We start from the raw sequence: 10,682 nt of genomic DNA, 5'->3' as shown, positions 1-10,682 counted from the left end.
GTGAGCCACGGGCCGGCCCCTAAAGTGTACAATTTAATGTCTTTTTTGTATATTCACAAGTTGGTACCACCACCATCATTATCTAATTCCAGAACACTTTTATCTCCCCCAAAAGAAAACCCCCTGCCTGCTAGTAATCACTCCCTCTGCTCTGGCACGGTGGCCACTAGCCTACTTTCTGTCTCTGGATTTGCCTACTCTGGACATTTCAGATAAATGGGACAGCTCACTTTTAGATGTGATATTTAACTTACAATTGAAGAGTTTTATGGCAAAGTAAATTCAGCCCAGAGGACAAACAATACCTTGTTTTTTACTCTTTTTTAAAATCCTGCTAAAAACTTAGTAATTTGATAGTTGGCTTGCAAATCTAAAATATGATAGAGGGTGATTTTCACATATTTGATGGCAAGTGGAGAGAGTCCAAGAACTGGAGTTAACTAGGCTCTTAAGAGAAATTTCATTTGTGTGGAGCACTAAACTCCCGCTCCAGGTTGCGAGGCTTTGGTTTTCTTTCTTGAAGTTGACATAACCTCACGTGGTCTAGTTGATCCTACATAAATAATTTATAAATGCTGTTTTAGACTTAACACAAGTGATTTATTATCTCTTCAAGCACATTATTTACCCAGGTGTATTAGTTTTCTAATATGGTATAACAAATTACCTCAAAACCTAGCCACTTAAAACAACTCACCTCTTTTAGTCACAGTTCCTGTGAGTCAGGAACCTGGGTGTGGCTGAGCTAGACCCTCGGCTGAGGGTCTCCTAAGGCTGCAGTCCAGGTGGCTGGAGGCTGGGCTCCACTGGGGGATGACCCACCTCTCAGTTCCCTCATGCGCTGTTGGCAGGGGTCAGTTCCTCACATGCTGTTGGACTAAGGGTCTTAGTTTCTTGTGGCTCTTGGCTGAAGACCACCTCTGTTTGTTGTCACATGGTGCTGTCCCCAGGGCAGCTCATAACACAGCAGCTGTGTTCATCAAAGAAAGCAAGCGAGAAAAGCCAAAGACCACAAGACAGAACTCACCATCATTTCTACTTCATCTTGAAAGTGACATCCCATTCCTTCTGCTACATCCTATTTGTTAGATGCAAGTGACTGGTTCCAGGCTACCCTCGGGGGAGGGGATTATGCAAGGGTGTGAGTACTAGGAGGGGTTCCTTGGGGACCATCTTATAAGGCTGCCTGTCACACCAAGACTTACACGTTAGGTGAGAACTGGCCGTACATTCCCAAGTCTCTCGTTCTCCTAGGCTTGTGCTCCACTTGCTGATAATGAATCTGTAAAACTATGCTGGCAGAAAGAGGTTAAGTAGCCTCTGCTAAAGACACTGAGTATTTTATTTTTTTCTTTCTTTTCTTTTATTGATTTTATTTTATTTTTTGGTGATTGGCTGGTGTGGGGATCTAAACCCTTGACCTTGTTGTTACAAGGCTGTGCTCTAACCAACTGATTTTAATTCAAGGAGGCCATGACGTCTTATCAGCACTTGTAGGATTCCTGGCGGATACTGTCAAAAGGCAAATGAAACAGAGTGAGGTGCTCCACGAGGAGGTCAGAAACCCGGCTTCTCCCAGGCTGCCTCCCAGTTGCTGTGCACCACGTTATTCATTTTAAGTTCTGTGCACATTTTTTTCTTTTGTGGGGGTGGGGGCAGTGTTTTACTTGGTTTTTGTGTCTATAAATGTTGATCTTGGCGGGCTGTTTAGTTGACTGGATAACATTAAGGTCGTCTTTTAAATTCTCAGCATTAGTTGAGTTAAAACTGAAATGCGACAGTGAAATAAAGAGTTTAATGATCATGCTTGTCTTTGTATACTGTGTGGAATGATTTTATCTTCATACCTTGGGCTAAGTAAAAGCCTTAGCTTGTGTCACGTGGGTGTATGTGTTACATATGGATGTGCTGTTCTTTTATTGCAAGTTCCTTACTGTATATATTGAAATTTGGCTTAGACCTTGAGCAGCCTTATTTTTCTCTGTGAGTATGAAGATGTCCCCCATCCCCCTGAGTTTTCCCATTTCCGAAGATTTGAAAACATTTAAACCTGCCCTATTGTTCTTCCTACAGAGGGTTTGTTTCTTCTGGGAGTTTTTTGTTTGTTTGTTTGTTTGTTTTTTAAAGATGACCAGTAAGGGGATCTTAACCCTTGACTTGGTGTTATCAGCACCACACTCTCCCTAGTGTGCTAACTGGCCATCCCTGTATGGGACCCGAACCTGTGGCCTTGGTGTTGTCAGCACCACACTCTTCCAAGTGAGCCACGGGCCGGCCCGATTCTTCTGGGAGTTTTTGTTGGTTGATTTGTTGTTTGTTGATTTACATACAGTAAATCCATTGGGAGTTTTTAAATTCTCAAAATACAAATAAGTTCCAATTAATAGTTAAAGTATTTTTGGATTCTCACACCCACTGGAATGGCTACTATAAAGAAAAAATGTTGGCAAGTATATAGAGAAACTGGAACTCTTGTGCACTGTTGGTGGGAATGTAAAGTGGTGCAGCTACTATGGAAAACATATGGCAGTTCCTCAAAAAACTAAAAATAAAATTATATCCAGTAATTCCACTTCTGGGTTTATACCCAAAAGAATGGGAAGCAGAGACTTGAAGACTAATTTGTACACCCATATTCATAGCAGCATTATTCACAACAGCCAAAAAGGAAACAACTCGAGGCGGCTTCCGGTGTAGCCATGGCAGGTAATGCTGCTACCAACCCTCCCAGCTGCTGCTGGTAGAGCTTGTGGACAAATGTGTAGGACTGAGAATTCACATGGTGATGAAGAGGGGTAAGGAAATTTTTTTTTTTTTTTTTTGTCTTTTTCCGTGTCCGGCAACGGATCGCAACCCTCAGTGTTGCCCCCGTACCGGACCGGGGACCGGCAACGGGATCGCAACCCTCGGTGCTGCTCCCGCGCCTCGCTCAGCCAGTGAGCGGGAGCCGGTCTGTATGTGGGATCCGAACCCTCGGGCGGGAGCGCCGCCGCACTTCCCAAGCGGCGCACTATCCAGTGCGCCACCGGGCCGGCCCCTGGAAATTTTTGGTATGCTTCTAGGATTTGATGACTTTGTCACTATCCTTTTAAAAGTGAAATCACACCAGAAGGAAGAAGGATTACTAAATTAGATCAGATTTTGCTAAAAGGAAATCAGGTAACAATGCTGGTTCTTAGAGGAGAAGGACCTGAAGTGTGAGTGGGATTCCTTGATTTATGCTAGATTCTGTTTTGTCTTTTAATGGCAGCAAAATATAATTTATTTTTTTACCTTTAAATGTTTTAGATCCTGTAAAACTAAGTTTCCCGTTGAAGGGAATGCTTTTTTTTTTTTTTAAGAAAATGTAATTTTATTTATATTTTTTTACATTCTAGGATGTTTTTGTGGAGCAGTTGAGAAGGAGGGGGAGAGGGGAAAGGGGAAGGAAATATGGTGGAGGAGGGGCAGGATTGAGGCCTGTGGCACCCCCCTCATTCCAGTGGAGGAGACTGGGGGAGACGGTTTCCAGCAGTGGCTTGGTCATTGTTGTGCTGGTGCAGATGTCAGGGGTGTGTGGCAAAAGCCCTCGCCCCACCCCACCCCCCCTCGGGAACCCAGGGCCCTTCTTGCTGCAGCTTGGTGGTTGCCGCTGGGCTGGCTGCGTGTGTCTAGGGTGCATGGCCGAGACCCTAGGAAGTATATATGTGTTAATCTGGTAGGCCAGGGAACAAAAACATTTCGGTAGCTCTCAAACTTGATACTCTTTGCAACGTTCTATACAAACAGTCTGCATGTGCCATGAACACCTCCCTGGTGCACCTGCTTGTGATTGTGAGTTCTCTGAGCTGCTCTTGAATCTGGAAGGCTTGATGTTCTTATCATGAGCGGTTCTGCCCTAATTCTGTGTGAACTGAGACAGATAATTGAAAGAAAAAGCTGATTGCAGCTTTAGAGAAGTCTAATCCAGGGGAGGCTCGTTTGAGCATTTCTTTTTGACTGCATTGCAATCCACAGGTGCTCTTTTTTTTTCCTTCCTTAAAATGTTGTCAGATATTCCCAATCTTCAATCTTTCTTGTTTACGTTCTAAGTCCGTTTCACTTTTGTTTTTTAGAAATTGGTTCAGTTCTCTCAATTTTACATTTTTAAAAGGGATCTTTTGGGATAATTGTCCCATGAACTGAATGTAAAATCTTGATGACTCATATTGTAGACACTGTAAGAGAACATACTGAAGAAAAAACAGATGTTTTTCTCTCCACTTTTTGTGGTTAGGACCATTCACACAAGGGAGGAGCACAGCACATGTTTCCAGCTGGCATGTTGAGTAAGGAGCCTGCTGAGTCCGCGCTGCCGGGCAGGGGCGGGGTGGGGGGGAGGGCTGTGCAGGGGTGTTGGGGCTAGCTCTACTGCAGGTGGCTGGACCCAAAGTTACAGTGTGTGTGCTCGATTCTGCAGGAAATGATTTGTTTTGCATCCAGAGCTTGCTTTAGACTGAAGGACATCACCTTGGCACTCGCAAACCCTTTGACTCAGGAACCAATTTGGCCCACCCCATTGTTCTGCAGGATGAAGTGCCTTGTGTTTGGTAGGCAGTTGGGTTTCTTTCCTGAGATCAGCTCTTTCCTTTTATTCCTTTCTGCATAATCATTCTTCAGCGTAATCATGGGAACTCGTGAAAGGTGAGTAGCCCAGTGCAGGGCATGATTATTCATGTCTATTCATGCTAAACCCTTCCTGTGCTAGATGCACTGGAGTACATTCAGACGGTGCCATCGTGCCCTTTGTCTACAGACTTGACTGTAAAAAGTGCTTAACTGTATAGTAGGCACTGTTCTAAGCATTTTACAAGTAATTATAAGATAGGTACAATTATCATTTTTGGGGGGCTGCTGGCTGGTATAAGGATCCAAACCCTTGACCTTGGTGTTGTCAGCACCATGCTCTAAGCTAACCGGCCAGCCTAGACCATTATTATACCCATTTTATAGATGAGAAAATCAAGGCACACAGAGATCAAGTAATATACTTAAGATGGCAGATAATTAAACTTCAGATGGTCTGAAGCTGCATGCCAGCTGTGTGTCACAGGTGGTTGTCATCACAGTATGCCAGGATTGTCACAGCCAAGGCAATAGAAAGCCAACTTATTTTCCAGTTACTAGGGGGAGTGTGGCAGGCAGGATAAGGACCCCCCCCCCAAATGTATCCACGTCCTAATCACCAGAACCTGTGAATATATTAGTTACATGGCAGGGGGAAATTAGGGTTACAGATAGAATTAAGACTGCTCATTGGCTGACCTTGAGATGAGGAGATTATCCTGTATTATCTGCATGGGCCCATTGGAATCTCAGGGTCCTTAGAAGTGAAAGAGGGAGGCACAAGGGCCAGGGGCAAGGAATGCAGGCGGCCTGTAGAAGGTGGATGAGAAAGGGAAACAGACTCTCCCCTAGAGCCTCCAGAAGGCCTTGCTGACACCTCAGTTTTAGCCCATGAGGCCCATTGTGGACTCTGACCCCGACACTGGAAAGTTTGTGTTGTAATTTGCTACAGCAGCAGTAGTAGAGGGAGATGGATTTTTAAGAAATCACTCTTTCATGATTGCTGACGATAGAAGGAAGGTGAGGGATGTTATAATTTTCATTAAATTTCTCCATTCAGAAAACGTTGGTTGTTCCTAAATACCTACCAGATCAAGCTCAAACTTCTTAGCCTGACATTGAACAGCTTCTAAAACTTGATCCTACCTTACCCTAACACTGCGAAACCATGCCTGCTCCATGCAACACCAAAACCTCAAGGCTGCAAAACCAAGCTAGTCTCCAAAACACCCTTTTCTGTAGACAGGTCTATTTTATTTTTGCCTCATGAGTACATTCTACCTACTCCAGCATCTCTGACTTTGCTCATATTGTTTCTTTGTGGAATGACCCATCTTTCCCCTTCCTTCTATCCAAATCCTCTTTATCTTTCAGGGCCTGCCACAAGCCGTACCTCCCTGTGAAGCCTTTCCTGACCACAACAGGGCCCTGACTTTACTGAAGTTCCTATAGGCTTTATCTTGTCTTGTGTTGCTTCCTTTTTCCCATGCATTTTCTTTGTTCCCACAACTAGATTAACTCCTGGGGGGAAAAAGACTATTGTTTTATATGTATCCTCTACATTGACTACGCTGATGATCTTTTTGACCTCCACACTTCCAACACCAAATGTGTGGGTTGTTTTCTTCCCCCCCACACCAGCCAATTCAATACCAGCTGGGTGTCCAACAATTTAGCTTGATGCTAACTACCCGAAGGTAGTTTAAGTAAGGGTTAAGTAAAGGTTCAGTCCCACTGGGCTGCTCCATGTCAGATGCCAGTCATGAGTCTGAATCATCCATACTTCTGACTGACCAGCTATAAAATTGGGGGGTTCCCAGAACCCTCAACTCATGTTTGATAATTTTCTGGGATGGCTCACAGAACTCAGGAAAACAATTTGCTTACTATTACCAGTTTATTATAGAGGATACAGTGCGGGAACAGCCAAGTGGAAGAGATGCACAGGGCGAGGTCTGGGATGGTGGGTGTGGAGCCTCCATGCCCTCTCCGGCGTGCCTCCTTCCCAGCACCTCCATGTGTTCACAACCTCGAAGCTCATCGAATTTCCTTGTTCAAGAGTTTTTACACAGCTCAGTGTTTAGTCTCTTCCCACCTCCTTGCAGGAAATTGGTGGGTGGGGCTGAAAGTTCCAACCCTCAAATAAATTACCTGGTCTTTCCGGTGACCAGCCTGTCCTGAGGCTATCTAGGGGCCCTGTGATAAGTCACCTCATGAACATAAACTCAGCTGTGATCAAAAGGGGCTCTTTATAAATAACTAAAGACACTCCTATCACTCAGGAAATTCCAAGGGTTTTAGGAGCTCTGTGCCACCAGGGACGAAGACAATATATACTTATATCACAACAATGTCTGAGCTATAGGTCTCAGGTGACTCCCAGTAAGTAGTTAGCAACTGATGAGCTCTGGCTCTATTATGATTTTGAAAATATAGAAATGTAATAGATTCAGATTGGAAGCTCTAGAATCATGAAGTGTAGACATGAAAGGAACCTTGAACATTTAAAACTTAGAATACTCTTCTGGAATATAAAAGCCTTCATAGTTCACAGTTATAGCACAGAACCATACATCTATGTCCTAAATGCTGTATCTCCACCCCCAACCCTGCCCAAAGCTTAAAGGTCATCAAGATCTTCTGTTGGGGAACAAAACTCCAGTGTGTTTTCTTACCTGATCAGATGCATCATCTCACACCCCTTCTCCCCATGATTTCTCCTACCTTCTTGCTGTTCCAGCCACTCCTGTAGGCTTAAATTTTGTTGTTTTATCTTTTTACTAAGTATCTAGCTAAAAGGATTTTCTTGGACCTAAAGGACTAAAGTGGTATCCTTAAAGGAGATAAAAAGTCCAGAAGCTGGCTTAAGTGTCCAGTAAGAAATCACTTATTCTGGCAGAGAGAGGGAAGAATTGCCTTGGTAAGGGTCACCTAGGAATTCTCTTCGATTAAACAGCCTTCTACTTTGTGCCATGGTCTCTGTGTTACATGGGCTGTTCATCTGTGGGTAATAGCCAACTCGCAATGGACTGTTGCTGCTATTAATCTTTTTTTAAAGAAAGAAAATGACGCCCATAATAACCTGTTTGAAAAAACTCCTTTGTGGCCCATCATTATTTATTCTGGCTGCAGAACCATGAGTGCAGTGTATAGCTGTACGTAAAACTTTCTTACTGCTACAGAACGGATTGACTGCAGTGAAATAACCTGAGATGTGTTTCTGTGTTTCATTGTGGAAGGTATACTTAGAATTTCCTGTATTTATCCCTCTATAAATACCATACCCATCACAAACGTACGGTAGGTGAGAGGCACGGTAATGACTCTGCAAAGACCAATGCTGGTTTAAATTTAATAGTGAGCAAGAATAAATAAGTGAATATTGCAACTTCCAACATTAAATACATTCAACATTAATGCAAGTTAACCTCAAAAGGAGAAGGAGAATTAATTAGACACCTTAGGTGAAATAGACAAATTCCTAGAAAGACACACCCTAACTCAAGAAGAAATAGGAACTCTGACTCAATCTATAAGGAGTGAAGACATTTAAACAGTAATTAAAAATATTCCTACTGGGGCCGGCCCAGTGGCGCACTGCGCTAGTGCGCCGCTTGGGAAGCGCGGCGGTGCTCCCGTCGAGGGTTCGGATCCCACATACAGACCGGTTCCTGCTCACTGGCTGAGCGAGGCGCGGGGGCAACACCGAGGGTTGCGATCCCGTTGCCAGTCCCGGTCTGGTACGGGGGCGACACTGAGGGTTGCGAACCATTGCCAGACACGGAAAAAGACAAAAAAGAAAAAAAAAATATTCCTACAAAGAAAACTCTAGGGCCAGATGCCTTCACTGGTGAATTTTATTAAATATTTAGAGAAGGGATAGTACTTATCCTTGACATATTCTTTTCAGAAAAGGGAGGAGGGGGGAAACATTTTCCAACTCAGTCCTTGAGGCCAGTGTGACTCTGTTGCAAAGCCAAAGATATCACAAGAAAGGAAAACTACAGATAGATATCCCTCATGAACACAGAGGCCAAAATATTAGCAAACAATAAAGACAAAACAAACATATAAAAAGGATTATACACCATGATCATGTTGGATTTATCCCAGGAATGCAAGATGGGTTAAACATCCAAACATCAATTAATATAATTGCATCATTTTCCAACACCCATAATAGTCCAACACCAACTGGGTGTCCTACAATTCAATTAAATTCTGACACTAATTACCCAAGATTAGCATAGACCCAAGTTGAAGGCTCAGTCCCACAAGACTGCCCCCACTTCAGATGCCAGTCACAAGTCTGGCATAGTTGATAGTTTGCTAGAACAACTCACAGAACTCAGGAAGGCACTACTAATACAGATTTCTTATAACGGATATAACTCAGGGGCTGGTCAGTTAGCTCAGGTGGTGGGAGGGCAGCGTCCCAGTACATAGATGTGTTCACCAACCCAGATGCTTCCTGAGCCTCATTGTTCAAGGTTTTTATCAAGATTTTATTAAATCAATGATTGATTAAATCACTGGCCATTGGTGATTGAACTCAGTCTCCTGTTTCTCTCCCCTCCCTGAGGTGAAGCATCTGAGGCTGAAGTTCCAACCCTGTAATCATGTAGTTGGTCCCTCTGGCAACCAGCTGCCATCTTGAAGTTTTCTAAAGACCCACCAACGCTTATCTCATTAGTGTATACAGTCACGCATTGCTTAATGATGGGGACATGTTCTGAGAAACATGTCATTAGGAGATTTTGTCATTGTGAGAACATCATAGAGTATGCTTATGCAAACCTGGATGGTGTAGGCATTATAATCTTATGGGACCACCATTGTGTGTGACACGTGACTACTCAGGTATGGTTGAGAGGGGCTCATTATGAATAACAAAAGACACTTCCGTCACTCATGAAATTCCTAGGGTTTTACGAGCCAGAACAAAGACCAAATATATATTTTCTTTCTTTCTTTTTTTTTTTTTTTTTAAAGATGACCGATAAGGGGATCTTAACCCTTGACTTGGTGTTGTCAGCACCACGCTCAGCCAGTGAGCAAACCAGCCATCCCTATATGGGATCCGAACCCGTGGCTTTGGTGTTATCAGCACCACATTCTCCCTAGTGAGCCATCGGCTGGCCCTAAATATATATTTTCTTATACCACAGTTAATACACCATATTAATAGAATAAAAGACAAAAATTACATGATCGTTTCACAAGACACAGAAAAAGCACTTGACAAAACAACATCCATTCATGATGAGAAATAAAAGATAAACACCTCTCAATAAAGTAGGAATAGAGAACTTCAACCTAATAGGGGCATCTATTAGGTTAACATCATGCTTAAGGTGAAAGACTGAATGCTTTTTCCCTAAGATCAGGAACAAGGCAAGATAGATACTTTTACCACTTTTTTCTTAGGACCAAAAAGGCAGCACCTGGATTGCAAAAGAAATAAGACTGTTAATTGCAGGTGACATAATCTTGTATGTAAATAATCCTAAGAATCCACACACACAAAAAACCTAGAACTAATGAGTTCAGCATTTCTTGTATTTTGAGAACTACAAAACATTGCTGAGAGAAATTAAAGAAGATCTAAATAAAGAAGATCTAAAGAGACATTTAATGTTCATGGGTTGAAAGACTCAATATTGTCAAGATAGCAATTCTGACCTCATTTATTTATAAATTCAAGGCAATCCCAGCAGGATATTTTTTGGAGAAATTGACAAATTGACCTTCCAATTTACAGGAAAATCCAAAGGACCTGGAATAGGCAAAACAATTTTGAAGAAGAACAAGTTTGGAGGACTCACTTTTTTATTCTAAAACTTACTATGAAAGCACAATAATTTACACAGTGCAGTGTTGACACAAGGATAGATCAATGGAAAAGAATTGAGCAGAAATTCTTGGGCCGGCCCGGTGGCACACTGCTACAGTGCGCTGCTTGGGAGCGTGGCGGCGCTCCCGCTGAGGGTTCGGATCCCACATACAGACCGGTTCCCGCTCACTGGCTGAGCGAGGTGCGGGCACAACGCCGAGGGTTGCGGTCCCGTTGCTGGTCCCGGTCCGGTATGGGCGCAACA

This window comes from Galeopterus variegatus, unplaced genomic scaffold, assembly GCF_000696425.1.
Source record: "Galeopterus variegatus unplaced genomic scaffold, G_variegatus-3.0.2 Scaffold5661, whole genome shotgun sequence".
Classification (NCBI taxonomy): Eukaryota; Metazoa; Chordata; class Mammalia; order Dermoptera; family Cynocephalidae; genus Galeopterus; species Galeopterus variegatus.
This window is presented reverse-complemented; position numbering follows the sequence as displayed.